At 42.3% G+C, this 16,536-nt stretch overlaps 1 protein-coding gene and 1 non-coding gene across 4 annotated transcripts in view; both read left to right on the top strand.

Annotated features, from left to right (window-relative positions):
* zfhx3b (zinc finger homeobox 3b) overlaps positions 1-16,536 on the top strand; it is a 171,801-nt gene that overhangs the window by 41,467 nt on the left and 113,798 nt on the right. The gene's annotated exons all lie outside the window — the stretch shown is intronic.
* Positions 14,540-14,682, top strand: LOC133399450 (small nucleolar RNA SNORA17). The gene has a single exon (XR_009768218.1). It is a non-coding gene; the product is annotated as a small nucleolar RNA SNORA17 (small nucleolar RNA).

Raw genomic sequence — 16,536 nt, forward strand, 5'->3', positions numbered from 1 at the left:
TGCATTCAGCCATCCTGGACATGGCTCGCTAACTAGCATGGCTAACATTAGCTCATGTCAGCGCTGACGTTGCGAAGTAGAGAAAAGCAGAGAAGTCGTTTCTCATTTTTTGACAAAAAATTACTTTTACTGTTGTACTATAGTTTGGTTTAATCTTTTAAAACAATTATTGTTTATCTTCTTGTTTTTATACGTTTACTTATGTAGCTACAGAGGTTGTTCAATGGGGGGGACGGGGGGGGGGGGCGAGTTATTTGCCCTAACAGTTCAAAAGAATACAATTGAAGAGCTGGATTTACAATAACATGAAAAGGTGAGGTGAGCGCAATATTTTTACTCACGGTTATCATACCATCAGAATCTGATAGCGGTCCGTGCCTATTTGAATAATTAATCATTTGTAATTTGTTGTTTCGAAAACACCAACAGCAGATAATTATAGTTTTTTCAAGTCATTATTACAAGCTTCCAGCTGTCTGGCATTCCCTCTGCCTACATGGTTGTCTTGGTTTAATAACATGTCTAAGTGCTCGTGATGCAACCTGCAGGATGATGGATATTTTCAAATGGTTCTTTCTGTACAGTAAATCGTTTTAAAGGCCCGATTTTCACATTCACTTCAGGTGAGAACGGCTCCAAAACAACATAAAAGGACACATTGTAATCATGTGTATGTGTTTGTTTTTCCGTGACTCACAATACACTCCATTAACTTGTTTTTTTTTTTTTTTGTGTTTTTTTTTCTGCATGGTCACTGATATTGCAATGAACACAATTAAAAGGTGGGGACCAAAGCGATAAAAGGAGCATTAAGAGAAACAAGTTGCTCTTGTTTCCCAAAGATTCTGACAGGCTTGAATACATTCCAGGCTGAATAGGTTGATAGAACCGGTGTAGTTTTGGACACAACATTCCTTTTAGAACGCCTGAGAGTTGGGGGTAAGGTGGTAAAAGAGAACCGGTGCAAATCTCTGTCGTTTTGCTCCGCCCAGGGAATGTGTTACCTAATGGGCCACAAAACTGCCTGGAGACCACAGCTCTCATCACTGATATTAGATGACCGTGCATAAAAACAAAGAATCCATCACGGAGAATCAGAGCCTTGCTGGAAAAAAAAAAAAAAAAAAACTAGGCTTGAAAGCTTTGCTTTTTGTTTTGGACAGAAGAAAAGAATAGGTAATATTATCTTGTTCACAGTTACAAGAATCCTACTTTTGGAGGCTCTGGGTGTCGAGTTCCTAATATGTATATAAAGTTTCACTGTACAATGGATCTTTTGTCTGGAGCAAACTGAGCACCCCCCCTCCTTCTCCTCATCCTCCTTTGTCTTGTAAAAAAAAAAAAAAAAAAAAAAATGCATTCATGTGATCGTGAGGTCTCAGGTTTCCTCTATCTTTGTGTGCCATATCGTCACTCCCTCTGCAAGTAGAAATGTGCATCCTGGACGGGCAGGCGCACTGGCAGGGGTGCTTCCAGTCATGGATCGGGGCAGCAACGGACTCTCCGACAAAATAACTGCGACAGGTAACCGAAGTTGCAATAGTGGACAGAGGAGGCAGACGATAATTACAGAGCTTTTTGTTTTCAGCGCACTCTCCGCTGGCTACTTAAGTGCCTGATCTGAAATCTGTGCCTTGTAATTACAGTAGTGGGCCCCATTAGGGTAAAGGTCTTGCTGAGGATTATTCTTCTACTCGTCTTTCGTGTGTGTGAGCAAGCGCGAGACCTAGGCACCCACTCCCACGTCACGCACAAACCACGGCAGTGGCCACGTAGGAGGAGGAGCGGCAGGAATTAGCCCACTCCGAGCCTGCACGTCTTGTGTGCACATTCAGCCCACAGCCACTGACACGACAGCACAGTGACCTGTACTTAGTGTGTCTGCTTTTCCCTTCCTCTGCCACATAATACCTTCACTGCTCATGCTGACGCTGAGGGATTTACGTTGATTATGACAGGGCCGTCACAGTGACGAGCGTGCGGCGTGGCATGTGTCATGTCAAGTTGACACAGACTTGGGTGCCTTTGGCTCTCGGTAGAAGCCGGTCCAAACGTCACCAGGAATGTCTCGCAGCTAGATGGAAGAATTCCAAGAGATTTGCCGATGGAGACCTGGAGATAAATCTTGGCGTACGGATACATCATCGTGCCAGCACACAGAGAAAGACTGAACCTGAGATAGAGCGACGTTTAAAAAAAAAAAAAAAAAAGGCAGAATTGGTCACATGACCTGGAGTACGTGACCTATTTTGGATCAGCGGCGATCAGTCCACTTCCAACTTTCCAACATCTAAGTCATAAAGCAGAGATCTTGCAGTCAACGTTAGATAGATCCTTCCTCTTTAAGCTGCTAGCCCTCTTAATAGATTCTTAAGCACTGGCTTTAGTGCATGTTAAACCAGGATTACCCAATCAATTATGGTCAGTACAAACAAGGATTACTTAAAACAGTACATTTTTCTTGTTGAGCAGCTAAAAGCAGGGTAAATGGAAGAGGCAAAATTGCTGTGATGCAAAGAGCAGTCACGATGGGGTCACCGTGACCCCAGGCATGGGCATCATGGGTAGGAGGTAAATCTTCATTTCGCTGATAGTTTCACTGACTTACCTTTTTGTTTCTTTTCATTGTTATTGTGCTTTTGTGAGGAATATGAGTATTTCAGAAGCTTTTATAAAGCTGGAATAGTACAGGAGATAAACCCTCATACTCACATACCTGTCGTCCTCTCTCTGAACTCGCCCATTGTTGACATTTCAATCGCAATCACAATGACCCGCAAGTACGGACATATATATATATATATATATATATATATATATATATATATATATATATATATATATATATATATATATATATATATATATATACTTGCCAAACCAGATCCCCTGCATTTGTGCGTCTATGTTTGCACGTTGTATACCCTCCCACATGAACGGCCACCACCACACACCTCTTAGATACCGAAAATAAACAAACTTTGAAGGTGGCTTTTAATGACTCTGGATTCCATATGATTGGGTGCTCTGCTGCCTGTTATTGTCTTGGAGTACTGAGACAGCAAAAAAAAATGTTTCATTAAAGCTGCCTAAGGGCTGTGGATGATTTTATGTTTCATCTTAACATTCAGCACCATTCCTCTCCAGAGGACACACAGATGGGTAGAGTCTGAACCCTCTCTCCCTTTGCACAACACACATACAGTACAAACTGCACACTTCATGCACTCACACACACACGCTCTGTTATTCATTCAGATTTCCCAGTGTTGTTGGTCGGTGGTGACTAAAAACCCCCCAAAAGTCATCAGGAAATAAAAAGTCAGCTGTCATTGAAAAGCAGCAATTCCCAGAGCAGGTAGTTTGGGAAGAACATAAGTATTGGGACACCTTCCCATTACATCTACAGGAAGTGACAATAGAAGTAAATATGGTGCATTTGACTATTGTTTGACCTGAAAGAAGGGCTGAAAGAGGGCCTTGCTCATCATCTCTTTGGGTTGATGTTAGGACGCCAGAGGGCTTGCTTTTTTTCCTGCTAGACCAGAAATGGTTCTTCCCAAACAACAGATCACTCTGCATCAATTCTTTGATTGGAGTTTAAGACATTCATGTTTTGCTAACGTATTAAGATTCAGTGAGTCTCACCCAACCACTGATTGATTAATTCATTGAATACAAGGTGTGACTTAATACTTTACTTCATATAGTGTACTTTTAGGTAGGACAACCCATTAACAGTAGAGGAGACAGAGAGACTTCATTCTAAATGCTCAGCCATAGGGGTCTGCCAAGTATGCTTCAGAAACAAGTCAAATTAATTCGCTTTTACTATCATAATTTGATCAATGGAATATGTGACTGTGACAAAATTGTGCATGAAATATTGAATGACACATTCAATGTCGTAACAATACATTGCCAAATAATCAAGACAAAGCACGCCACTTTTTCTAAAAAAAATAAATAAAATAAAATAAATAAATAGTGTCTCCATTTTGGAAAAGAAACAAGCAATGAGACGCCACAGATAGCGGACCTTAATTAGGTCAAGCTGCGTGCTGTAACCCGATCCGTTGCATTAATGACAACACAGCCCCTGTGAAAAGCATCATTGTTCTCAGGATAATTGTCCTTTTTAGTTAACGTGGCCCAGGAAGGGCTCTCCTTGTCAGGGGAGCTGGCTGAGACCAAGGACAGCCAGAGGCAGCGAAGGGACCAGCAATGAAACTGGCCCGGTGCCACTGTGACGAGGCCACTTGTGCCCTCTGATGAAATCCCCTTGGTGTGCGGCGGAATTAGCTGTCCCTCGGGTGTGGCACCAGAGGGGTTGTCATTAATTATGTTTCATGAATCTTAAAGAATGAGAAGCAATCAATAAGATACAACAGATGTATGCAAATAGCATGCAGATTGAGGGGCTTAATAACGTGACATGTTGTCAGGGGGGAGCGTTGGGAAGAAAGAGGGGGGGAAAAAAAAGTTAAGCTCGAGAAACAAAATGTGTTGAATTACCAAACAGCCTCTCTGCCTGCTTACAGTGAATTTGTAATTTCTAGTTTTCGCTTGGTATATATTTTAAAATATATTTTTAGGTCGTGCCCACACAATAATGGGTATTTTTAAAAACACGTAATATTCTGTGACTTTTGGACTTTCGTCAAAACTCAAACTCCTTTTAGGTCAACCGACTTTTTGGAAAGGCTTACCAAAAACTCAGTTGTCAGCGTTTGCGCATATACAAATTTTTTGTGCGTGTTCTTTGGGAAAAAATATTTAAACTTGTTTTGTGAACTTCACTACTATCTTTTTAAATTAAATCACTTTGTCTCAATCTGCTATTGTCAAAGTTTCTATGTTGCCTTTTCCACAAATAATTCAAGTTGGCTAAAACGAGCTTTTGGTTAGGGGCGAGAGCGCCAGTTATTTTTTTGGCGTGGGATTGACACTCGTCATTGGTGGTGTCACGGTACACGTGGTTGACCATGGGGCAAGCATTGTGGGATCGATTCTGGCTCACTGACTGGAGGTGTGAATGGTTGTCAGGGTATGTGTGCCCCGTGATTGACTAGTAACTAATTCAGGGTGTGGTCTCTGTCACATACAGTCCCTGCATCACTGAACAGGATATGCCGTGTACAAAAATGGATGGATGACACCCTGGGTATGTTTTTCCATTTGGTCTTACACCATTGGTGCGTGTTGTGCTATATAATCCTTCGAAGTTTGAGTATTCAAAATGCTGCTGCTCGCCTCTTAACTGGAACACGTAAGAGGGAGCACATTACTCCTGTTCTGGCCTCCCTCCACTGGATGCCTGTGTACTTTAGAATTCATTTTGAGATTCTGCTTTCAAATCTCGTAATGGTCTCGCCCATCCCTACACTCTTGTCTGGTGCCTCAGGCCAGCTCACCAGGTGGCGAACTCTAAGCGGAAGCTCAGAAGGGATAGAGCTTTTTCCAATCACTGGTCCAAAACTATGGAATGAACTCCCGGTGCACATTAAACAAGGCCCTTCGCTGTCCATTTTTAAAACCCACCTCAAAATCCATTTTTATTCCTTGGCGTTCAACATGAGACTTGAGCCATTATTTCAGTGTCATTTGTTTTTTCTTTTTAGTTTCGCTACTGTTTTATTTTTTAAATTATGCAATGTTCAATTGTCATATCTTTTAGGTTTGATTTGTATTCGTGTATGGCACTTTGTTTCAGATGTGGTTGCTTAAATGTGCTCTATAAATAAAGGTGAGTTGAGGTTTGATGAATGAGATTCTATTCTTCAATAATCATTGTTGCAGTTGCTAGCCAGGGAGCAGGGACAGCCAGACAGGAAATGTTTGAGACATCAGGGTTGGTTTAACTGGAAATCAAGCGAGGTTGGGTTAGGAAGGAAAGGTTGGTTCACCTGCTTGAAACTGTGCACTCACATCTCCGTTGTATCCAGCCAGCTGGAGCTGCTAGAAACTCTATACCTGTCTTTTAAGCAGGGAGGGAGGGCAGTTAAGAATTAACTGCTGCCTCATCTTGGCAGCCACCAACAATGCTGTCTGTCTTCCATTCATGTTAAGCATACAAGGGAAGCAAGAATAGTGGCAATGTCTGCAAGAAAGAAGGAAGGGAATAGTGCGTCTTGTACAGGGCATGTGAGTATAGTTGTTTATTTTCGTTCTTTTTCGACCACCACAGGATGATAATATAATCCTCCTCAAATGACTTTCGAGCGACTTCCTGGTCTTGAATTGGTCATGGTGTCAAGGTTTGATTACACCCGGCAGTTTCCCCTTCAGGACAGTGACAGTGAAATCCAAGACACAAGCACTTCAGGAGACCAGGACAGTCCAAGGAGAGGCCAGGGAACAGGTGGTGACCCTCCTCAGTCTGGGAGTATATTATTGACGTGGGCCCAGCGCCTAGATTGATTACTTTATTGTATTGCCATGAACCTCAGGAGCCAGGAACCTCTGGTTGACCCTGGGATGACAGAGCATCACACGGACCCTCACTTTAGGTAAAGAGTTATGTTGCTTTGGCCTGCTCTCGAATAGGAGAGGTCTTGACCTGCTCAGCCAGTGGCCTGAGTACGGAACAGAAATGGGCCAATGGTGTCAGCTAAGGTAATTTAGAGGCTAGGGGTAGGCCACGGTCCCGTGGGGGAGCATTTTTGGACTGCATGTCTCCTGACTCTTAGGCCTTCTTCTTATTCACTGGTATCCAATGTGTCAGCAGGATAGACCAACAGGGAAAAGCTAATTAATCTTGTCCAAATTACAGCAATGCAGTGAGGATCAATATATTCTATCGTATAGCAAGATAAGACTGAATATAAGATTCATAGCGAATTGGAGAAATAGTTTTTATGCAACCTTGCAATGATTTACTCGCAGTATATTGAAATAAAGGCAGTGCGGGTGACCACGTTGCATTTATAAACACGCAGGATGGTGTTCTTCTGGGTTAAAAGCCACACTGAGTCATCTGGAGGCCTGTGAACACAGTACAAGACAGCAGGCATCGCAGGGGCCTCGACCAGACTAAAGGCTGTTTCCGCTACCATGCGTTCCCACTTCCACTTAACTGACAGAATCTTTCTTCTTCTTTTCTTTGCTCTATATATCTCTCGTTGTCAGCTGCAGCCTCTCATCACACTCACACACACAAAACAACCGCCATGCATTCACCAGATTTGGTAAATAGTTTATTCTGAGATGCGTCCACCACTCACTTTCCCTCTCTTCAGCTATTGGCTTTGTTCATTTCGTTCTTTTGAATTTGAATTTGTTGAATTTGAAACAATGAATTTGTTCATTTCTTCAGGAAATGTTTCCTGGCGTTTCCTTCAATAGAACGGATGGCTAAATTGTTAATTTTTAACAATACATCTTATCCAAGCGACTCCACCGACGACAAACGATGGAATGTTTCTACTCAGGCATGCAGATATACTGTATTATCTATCACCCTAATTAGCACTTGTTTCCTTTCTGATTAAAAGGAAGCATGACAATGGGGGAGAATGTCAAATAATTTCTGCTAGAAATGGATCTACTTTCCACACATACTAAGCTCAATGTCTGTAGTTATTACTGTGGTCACTGTGAACAATCAACATGTTTGTTTGTGTGCAATTTAATTGCTACTGTTGTTGATCTAATTCATTGAACTAAATTTATGCAATGAGGAGTTCGTATGCTTTCTAAGGACTTTTCCATTGCATTCCAGTAAGCATGATGTCACGAAAAGGGACAGCATTTAAAACTATGTTAAAATAAATAAATAAAAATGGACAAACCTAAACCCACATAGAGAAACTCCACACCTAAAAAACTTAGAACTGCAGAAGCCTTTTGGATTATAGGTGTAACATCTTCAACAAGCAAGAAAAGTCCGGTTGCGTCGATTCAACCTTTGCAGATTACCATGACCTAGACTGTGTTCAGGTGAGACAGTAAATTATTCAACTTTGTTACCATCTGATTACAAATCCAAGAATTGTGTGCCATGATTTTACAGATGACCAAAGGCGTGTAGTAACGCGCTACATTTACTCACGTAACATTTTGGATACACTTGTGAGAGTAATTTGAATGAACCATAGTTTTGACGTTCACATCAGTATTTATGCGCAGAAGAATCGATACTTTTACTCTGTTACAATGATCGACATGCTGCTTGCTCCTTTTATTTATCTATTATTGCGTGCGCAATATATTTTTAGATTTCATCTTCGACTTCCGCATAGGGCACCGTTGCACCAATCCAACGTGATCACGAATGTCATTTGACTCCAATTTACCAATCAATAGTGACTCATTCTGGTGGGGAGGGTGGGGGTGTAACAGCCGTTGGAGTGTTTACTTTACAGACTCAGAAAAACAAGTTTTGTCGTGCGGCGTAGTCCTAAATTGTGACTGCCCAAACAAGGATATTTCAGCCCACTTCTAACTTCAGAAAACACCTTGCAATAAGCTGCAAATGTTTCTTTCTCTCTCTCTCTCTCTCTCTCTCTCTCTCTCTCTCGCACACGCACACGCACATACTATCAATAAGTCTGTTCAGCAAACAGCTTCTTCATGAAGTCATTTTTACTGAATAAAGCAAATTAATGTTTCTGTTGGGCCAAATGCATGTGTTGTTGGTTTTGGGCACTTTAAAATTGAAATAGTGGCAGGTGTGTGTGGATTCCCATATATATATTTTTTTAATTTAATTTGACTCTGATTTTCAGAGAGTCAGAACTTACTCACAAATTATTCTTGAGTAGTGTTTTGACAGAGTACTCGCTTACGCTTACTCAAGTAAATGTTTGGAGGACGACGTTTTACTTTTACTTGAAAGTAAAGTGGCAGTACTCTTACTTGAGTACAATATTTGGCTACTCTAGCCAACTCTGCAGGGGACAGGCTGGTTGTTTTAGAAACCCTTAGATACCTGCATAAAGAGAGTAGTGCAAGATTGAACCCATGCAAGTGCAGATGTTCTGGCTAATTACTGAAAATCATATGATGATAGGTGGAAAAACAGATGTTCCCACAAATAACCCCCTCGCTGCACTACCAGAAAAAACACACACGCCATCCCCTTTTTTGTCGTTATGACCATACATTCCTGAAACGAACATTTAACAAACACGCTGACAACCTGTTCACTTCATTTTTTTATGCTTCTGCAAAAAACAGAAAGGGGAAAAAAAAGGAGCGCAAATTGTTTACCCACCTTCCTCTCACTCTGTACCAATTAACACTCAGCCTCCATTACATTGATTGGCTAGTGTGTAGTATTGGCCAGGTGGGTCGTGAAAATATTGATCACATTGACCCATGAGAAAATGTTGAGCTGCACATTTCTTACTGCCGCCGTTGGATTAATATGCCGGTGGACTTGAAGCTGTTTGGCCACAACAACCGTCTCATTCTGTTGTCAGTTTCGAAATACTTTATACATATTTGAATATAATTGCTGAAAACATGCAAAGACCGAGTCGTACGCAGTACTGAATTATGGAGCTATAGCGTTTAACTGTTTCTCACGATTTAAGTTTTCCCTCTCCCACTATACAAGAGCACCTTCGTTCGCATCAGTGGTTACTTTCACTACAGCCACTTCTACCACTGCAGTGTGCAGTTAGTTAGCGAGCGACAACTACGCGAAAATGCATCTTCCCTGGATGGCACAATATAAAAAACAGTCAGGTATTATTGAAATTCCCAAGCAAGGAGGTGACGCTTCGGACAAGCCTGGCAGCCGAGAGGAGCCCCGGAAGCCCTTTAGCTTGTGACCTGCTGGGATATATATTATTATAATTATTACCTACTCCAGGCACTGGAAGCTTTAAGTGTATATATCTTTGTGGCTCAAACATGTACAGATGTGTAGACATAAGAAAAATACTCGACAAAGTAGCATACAGCAGACATGCCCAAAGTGTTTGAGATCAGAGACAATGACTTGCTTTTTCCAGATTTTTAAACCTCATTTTATATACTTACATACTCTGTATGATGTGTTGTTAGAGGGAATGATTTTTTGATGTGTGTGTAGTTGCATTTAATGCAGCTTTGCGCGGTCAGATGAAGTTTCAACGCACTGGCTTACATGTGGCTCTAATGAGCTAATCGACACACACCACACCCGAGCTCTATTGTTTGGGGCCCTTCTGCATAGAAGCATTGTTTCCCCGCCCACATTGAACCCTACCCACCCCTTTGCACACGTTTACCCTCCCCAACACACGCCTTGGTAGCCAGTCAAAGGGCAAACCAACTGCCCCAACTCCTAAAGGTGCACCTGGCATCTCCAGGTCCGCTCCAATTACATCCCCCCCAATTACGGGTTATGAACCAATTAGTCGCAGTCTCATTTTACACCATCAAGGCTCCCCCTTGTCACAACTCAAATAGGGGGGCATCTGTTAGAGATGCGTCAGCGTCGTATCAGAGACAATGTGAAGTAGGTGGCGGGGAAGCTCCTGTCAAGGAAGCTCAAAGGAGCTTCTATGGTGTTTTCTCTCTTTGACGCTGTTCTTTTTTTTTTTTTTTTTTTTTTTTCCCCAGAGCAAGATGATGGTTGGCACGTAAATACCTCGTATAAAACAGTTGTCTGGAGGCAGTTGCTTTAGCAGACTCCAACATGCACATACAATGTACCAAACACGTGGTGGGGATAATTTAACCTGCCAACTTGTAATTTGTAGTAGCACTCAACTTGAACTTTCAGGCCTTGCTCAAATTCGTACCTTCTTGTTAACATGTTTTTGATGTTGTTGTTGTTTTTTAGCCTCCCACTTGTGCAAAGAGGTGCGCACAAATGTTTATTAGCAAGTTCTGTCCTGTTGACTCGAATGAAAATTGTTCCCAGTGTCTGCATGTATGTAAAGCGTGACCGAAAGACTTAGGTACTGGTACACATCTGCACTTCACCCTTATGTAGGGCTCACTTATTTAGTCATATGAGACGGACATTTTTTTTTATGAATGTACACCTAAATACCTTGTTCTTTTTTTCTTTTTAGATCATGCCAGTGTACCTAATAATGTGGCCTATTCCTTATGTACATTAGCTTAGCTTATGCCTTTCCACACTGGTCAATATGACCTTGTACATGTGTGCATAACTATTGCACAGAGCCAGCTATTTGGTGTTGTGTAAAAATAATACCTTGTGGAGTTGTCCCAATCGGATCTCGTCATTTTCAATTTACCGGTACCAGGAGAAAAAAATAACAGATTTCTTTCTTTTCTTAATCTTTAAAGTTCATAAAGTGATGAAATAATCCTGAGTTACAAAGACATTACCAAAGAGAATAGCATTGGGATACCTTTATTTGAATAAAATTAAATTAAGACAATTGAGACATTTTGGATACGCTCTCTTTTTCTTCTTAATACATCGCCGAGGTATTGGATCAAGACTCAGTATCGCCAGGAACTCAAAATCAAGTTACTTGGACTCCGACTCAGGTGTAAAAAAAATGTGATCAGGTCATTCCTAATACCTTGTGCTATGAGGAACTGATACTCCGATCCAGGGTGAAGGTTGAAAGTGAACCTCCAAGTTTGATCATTTTCTTTCCAGACATTAGTCTTCTTTGATCTTGTTTGTTGTCCTTCTGTTTCATTGTCAAAACAGTGACATCATAATTAACTGACCATTAAATGAGCATTTTCCAAGGGCCACGAGCTAGAGCTCAAAGGTTTACATCCTGTGACAATTCCATTTTGGTTTGTTTTGTAATCGGGACATTAGTAGTGCTGTAAGTAGCGATTATATCGATGTCATTCACCAGTATTTATGTGTGGTCACATGTGTTCTAAGTCTTTCAAATTCTTAATGTGGTCACCCTTGTCATCTGGGGCTAAATTATAATGTTGTATAGTGCTGTGTGCGTGAGCGAGTGAGAGATTTAAGAAAGTAGACAAAATCAGGTCATCCTCCTTTTAAAATCAGCATGTTTTATTGACCCCTGGCTAAGAGAACTTAGATATATATGTCATATATATGTATATATGTCATTCACATATGCATTTTATTCAGAACATGGAGCAGTTTTTACGACCTTGACACACGTTTTCCCTCCCCAACAGGCCTGAATCAATGGCTATTACGTGTCATAAAAGTAATCCTGTGGTCCTCTTCACGTGGTTTCTTTTTCCCCTGCAAGATGCGTCTGTCACTCACTTGATCCTGCAGCTCATTATCACCACTCTAATTTACAGTTGGGTTGAGCCGAGGCAGGGCTGCTTGAATTGTCCCAACATGAGACATCATCATCATCATCAGGGAGAGCCCACAACCAAATCCCCCGGAAAATATTTGCTCATGCTTTGGCCGACTTTGTCCTTTTGCAATCTGTTTTTTTTTAGAACAGGCTGCTACTCTTTAAGCTATTACTCCCTTTTCTGCACTGTTCGGACACAATTATCAGGACACCTGTAGGTGACACGGTACCAAAAAAGGAGCCAAAGGAGAGTGAAAGGATTTTGACCCGCCATTCCAGATATAACAGCTTCCACTTTTCTAGGGTCTGTTTGTGGAGTGTGGCATTATCTCTGGTCTGGATCATCCCAAGTGTATGATGGGGTTGGGGTCAGGGTTCTGTGCAAGTTCTTCTACACCAGACTCATCCAAGCATGGTTTTAAGGGCATACTATTGTGCACTGGGAAGAGAAAACGGTCTTCCCAAACTGTTCCAAAAAAATTGACTGTAGGGTTGAACCGATTAATTAGCCGACCTTACTACACCGACATTTAAACCTTGAAGTCCTATAACTGCTAATTGTGTCTTTCAATGGGCCATTTTACAGAGGACTTAAGACTCACTCTTCTACTACCATCGCCAAACTGAAATGCTCCGTGGAGCAGCAAAATGTCCAGCGAACAAGGCAACACAGTCTTCATACGTCTGCGTGTGTGCAAATGTAAAAAATAAGGTGTTTGTGGACGAAAATAGCAGTTAGCCTTGCTAACTTCAGCTGTTCCGATCACCAGTAATCTTAAAATATTCATACCAGTGGGACAACGGGACTGCCGGCGAAGAATTAGTGACGTGAAGATTAGCTCCCTCCCTAATATGTCCAATAACACGCGGGCAACAACTGGGTGATTAGAACTTTATTGATATCACAACACACACAAACAAACTGTACTATGCATAGTACAGTTTGTACCAGTGTTGTAGAAGTATTTGACCAACAATGAGATTGGTAGCACAATCGCTTGCAAAATGTGGAAGCCCATCCTCAAATATAATAAACATACAAGGGAACTAGAACTAGTTAAGCAGAGAAAATGCTTAATTTTTTGGGGGAGTATTGCTACGATGTCCCGTCTTACAACGCGCTATGCTATGAAACACAAGATAAGACTGGCTAGCTCATTGAAAAGAAACACATGCGCAGGGCTGCTATTAATTACAAAAACTACATTTAGTGTAATGGAAATTTGGGATTTTTAAGCATTTTTTTTGTTTGGTTTTTTTGTTTCTATGCTGGTCTGTTGAAATATGTCTTTGAGTGAAACCGGCCCGTGGAGCAAAAAAGGTTGGGGACCGCTGTACTGTCATCGATTAATCGACTCGACTATCCCATTGTAGTGGATTGCATAATATCTTTAGAAGCTCAACCCCTCGCTATAAGCATTGAATTATCCAAAATGTTTTGGTAAGATGGAAGATTAAGATTCAAGGAGCCTAGTCCAACCCTTAAGTGGTGTGTCTTGTTTGTATAGTGTATAGTTGGCTGCAGAGGCGCCATGCAGAGATCCATCCATCCATTTTCTGAGCCGCTTCTCCTCACTAGGGTCGCGGGTGTGCTGGAGCCTATCCCGGCAGGAGGCGGGGTACACCCTGAACTGGTTGCCAGCCAATCGCAGGGCACATACAAACAAACAACCTTTCAAACTCACATTCACACCTACAGGCAATTTAGAGTGGTCAATTAACCTACCATGCATGTTTTTGCGAAGTGGGAGGAAACTGACGCAGGCACGGGGAGAACATGCAAACTCCACACAGGTGGGGCCGGGGATTGAACCCCAGTCCTCAGAACTGCGACGCAGACGCTCTAACCAGCCGCACACCGTGCCGCCCCACACAGAGATATGACACTTAATATATACTGCAGTATAGATATTACACATGCAATGAAGTCTTTGCAAACACATGCCCGCGCACTTAAGATATGTTCCAGTCCTCTGAGGAATGTGTTGGCTGTCTTGACAAAGTTCAACCTTTAGACCCTGAACTCACATGACTGAAATCCACCCCCCCCCCCCCCCCCTCCCACACACACACACACGTAAATTACGTTCAAACAATACACACACTCACTGACTTTTATCTCCCCACTCCTACTTGGAATTAGAATCTACACCGCTTGGAAATTCAGGTCAAAGATAAGGAAGCCAAAAATAAATGGAAGCAAACACAGGGTCAAGTCTTCCAGGAGGATGTGGAAGTCAACCTGGGAAGACATGCGCCCTTGGGGGGCTTGCTAAAGTGATCCCCCGGCCAACTTGAGTTGTGCCGAGCCGTGTGCTCAGCAGGCTGCCCAGCTGGGGTCCAGATGTGGCAGCTGTGTCACACGGAGCCCGAGATGCAGCAGATAAGAGGTCTGGTGGGCCTCGGTTTCGGGTCTGTTCCGCAGCGGTTCTAGTTTATATGTCGCGGTTGTTGCTATCTGAACTTTGACAGCCCCCTGTCATGCTTAATGCCTCACTTCCCGAATACGGCTCCGTCGTCCTGATTTATATCTACCAGGTGCTACAGTGTGCACGCAGCGCTGGGATGACAGGAGGCATGTGGCCATTTCATTAAGGCAAATGAACAAGGGCAGCAGTGTGTGCATGTGTCTGTGCAGATGAGGGACAGGGGAGGGGGGGGGCTGCTCTTTCTCAAATATAGCTTCACACCGCTGAGGCTGTCACAACATTCAGTGCAGGAGGGGGGGAGGAATATTAAGAATTTATTAACACACTCTTAAAATATCACACCGGTTTATGCTTTTCCCTTGCTCTCATTTGTCTCATTCCTATCATTATTTTCCTTCGATTAAAAAAAAAAAACGTGTTTTACCATATACTCCTGAGAATTTACATTTTGACATTTGTGTGTTGTGCTGCACTGTCCAGCTGCTTTCACTCTGACCTTTGTGCCGTTTGTCACAGTTGAGGGATGTGTGCCACCAGGGCCTTTCACTCTCTCGTTTTCTCTCGCTCTCTGCCACACACACACACACACACACACACACACACACACACACACACACACACACACACACACACACACACACCTTCCAGCTACATAATTCTGAATAGCTAGAAAGAACTGTTTCATTGTCTGCTATTGAATTTTAGAATTGGGTTAGTCGGGTTTCAGTTGTAGTCGTGTAGCAGCAGCTCTCCCTCATGTTAGACGAGGTTTCCCCGGAGGTCTCCCACTAGCAAACGGGCTTGTTGTGTTTAAGTCACATTCATCGCAACTTTTGAACTAGCAGTTTTGTTCACTCAAGGGTTTTAAGAAGAGCGTGGACGGACGGCGTTTGGTATTCGTCAGGCAGTGATGTGGAGTACCCCACCGGGCCGACTTTTAGACTCTTCCTGTAAAGGTTTCTTCACTACTAAGGAGGAACGTCAATTTGCATGCTTTGCTTTAGAGTCCCTCTATGTGAGAGTTGTTCACATTGGTTCATAATTTGTCACCGTAAAGATTTTCCATCCCACCAGCGTATAAAATGCATGCAAATTAACCGCCTTCCAGCAGTTTGTAATCGAGTATTACATACTGTAAATGCTAAGTGTATTTTGCTTGAGCAGGAATGAGTGCAATCTGCGTTTGATGAATGTATTACCATGATGGTAAACCACAGCTAATTACAGGGTTCACGGTGTTCAAGTGTGAGTGGGAACTGGAGATGTTTGGCTCTCTGGTATGAAAATAACCATGCATTCAGCATCATGTCTATTAAGGTCACAATTATGATAAGAGCTATTGCTAAAAAGAAAAGAATTTAGGACCGGCCTTGTGAAGAAACCTTTTTTTTGGTTGTTGTTTTTTTTTCCTGTGGTGAACATTTTTTTAGCGTTTTCTTTCTAACTCTTTGTCATTAATGACTTTAGCAAATGTCACAGAGAGAGCAAAGGGTTTGGCTGTGCAAGGTCGTCAAAAAAGCCCTCTAATTATTTATCCAGGATATCCTACTCTAGAATTAGAGGCCAGCTCACCAATGGCTTTCATGCATTTTTTTCCCCTAAAAAGAAATAATTTCCACTGAATGTTTTTACTAAGACACCCTCTAATCCCTGGTGTATACTGTGTGTGTTTGACATTTGTGCATGAGTCTTCACCACCTCTCAGTATCGGTGCGCAACCAAAAGGATAGTAATTGAGCCTTTTCCACACTTAAACGCTGTGCAACTTTCCGCATCTCTGCTCTCACCCTAGACAGCTTCCAACCACATTAGACTGCTTTTTCGCTCATTTGGCCTTCGCATGCCTCCTAAATGGGATCATCACACCGCTGAGGCCGAGACCTTAAAGTGAA

Source organism: Phycodurus eques, chromosome 2, assembly GCF_024500275.1.
Source record: "Phycodurus eques isolate BA_2022a chromosome 2, UOR_Pequ_1.1, whole genome shotgun sequence".
Classification (NCBI taxonomy): Eukaryota; Metazoa; Chordata; class Actinopteri; order Syngnathiformes; family Syngnathidae; genus Phycodurus; species Phycodurus eques.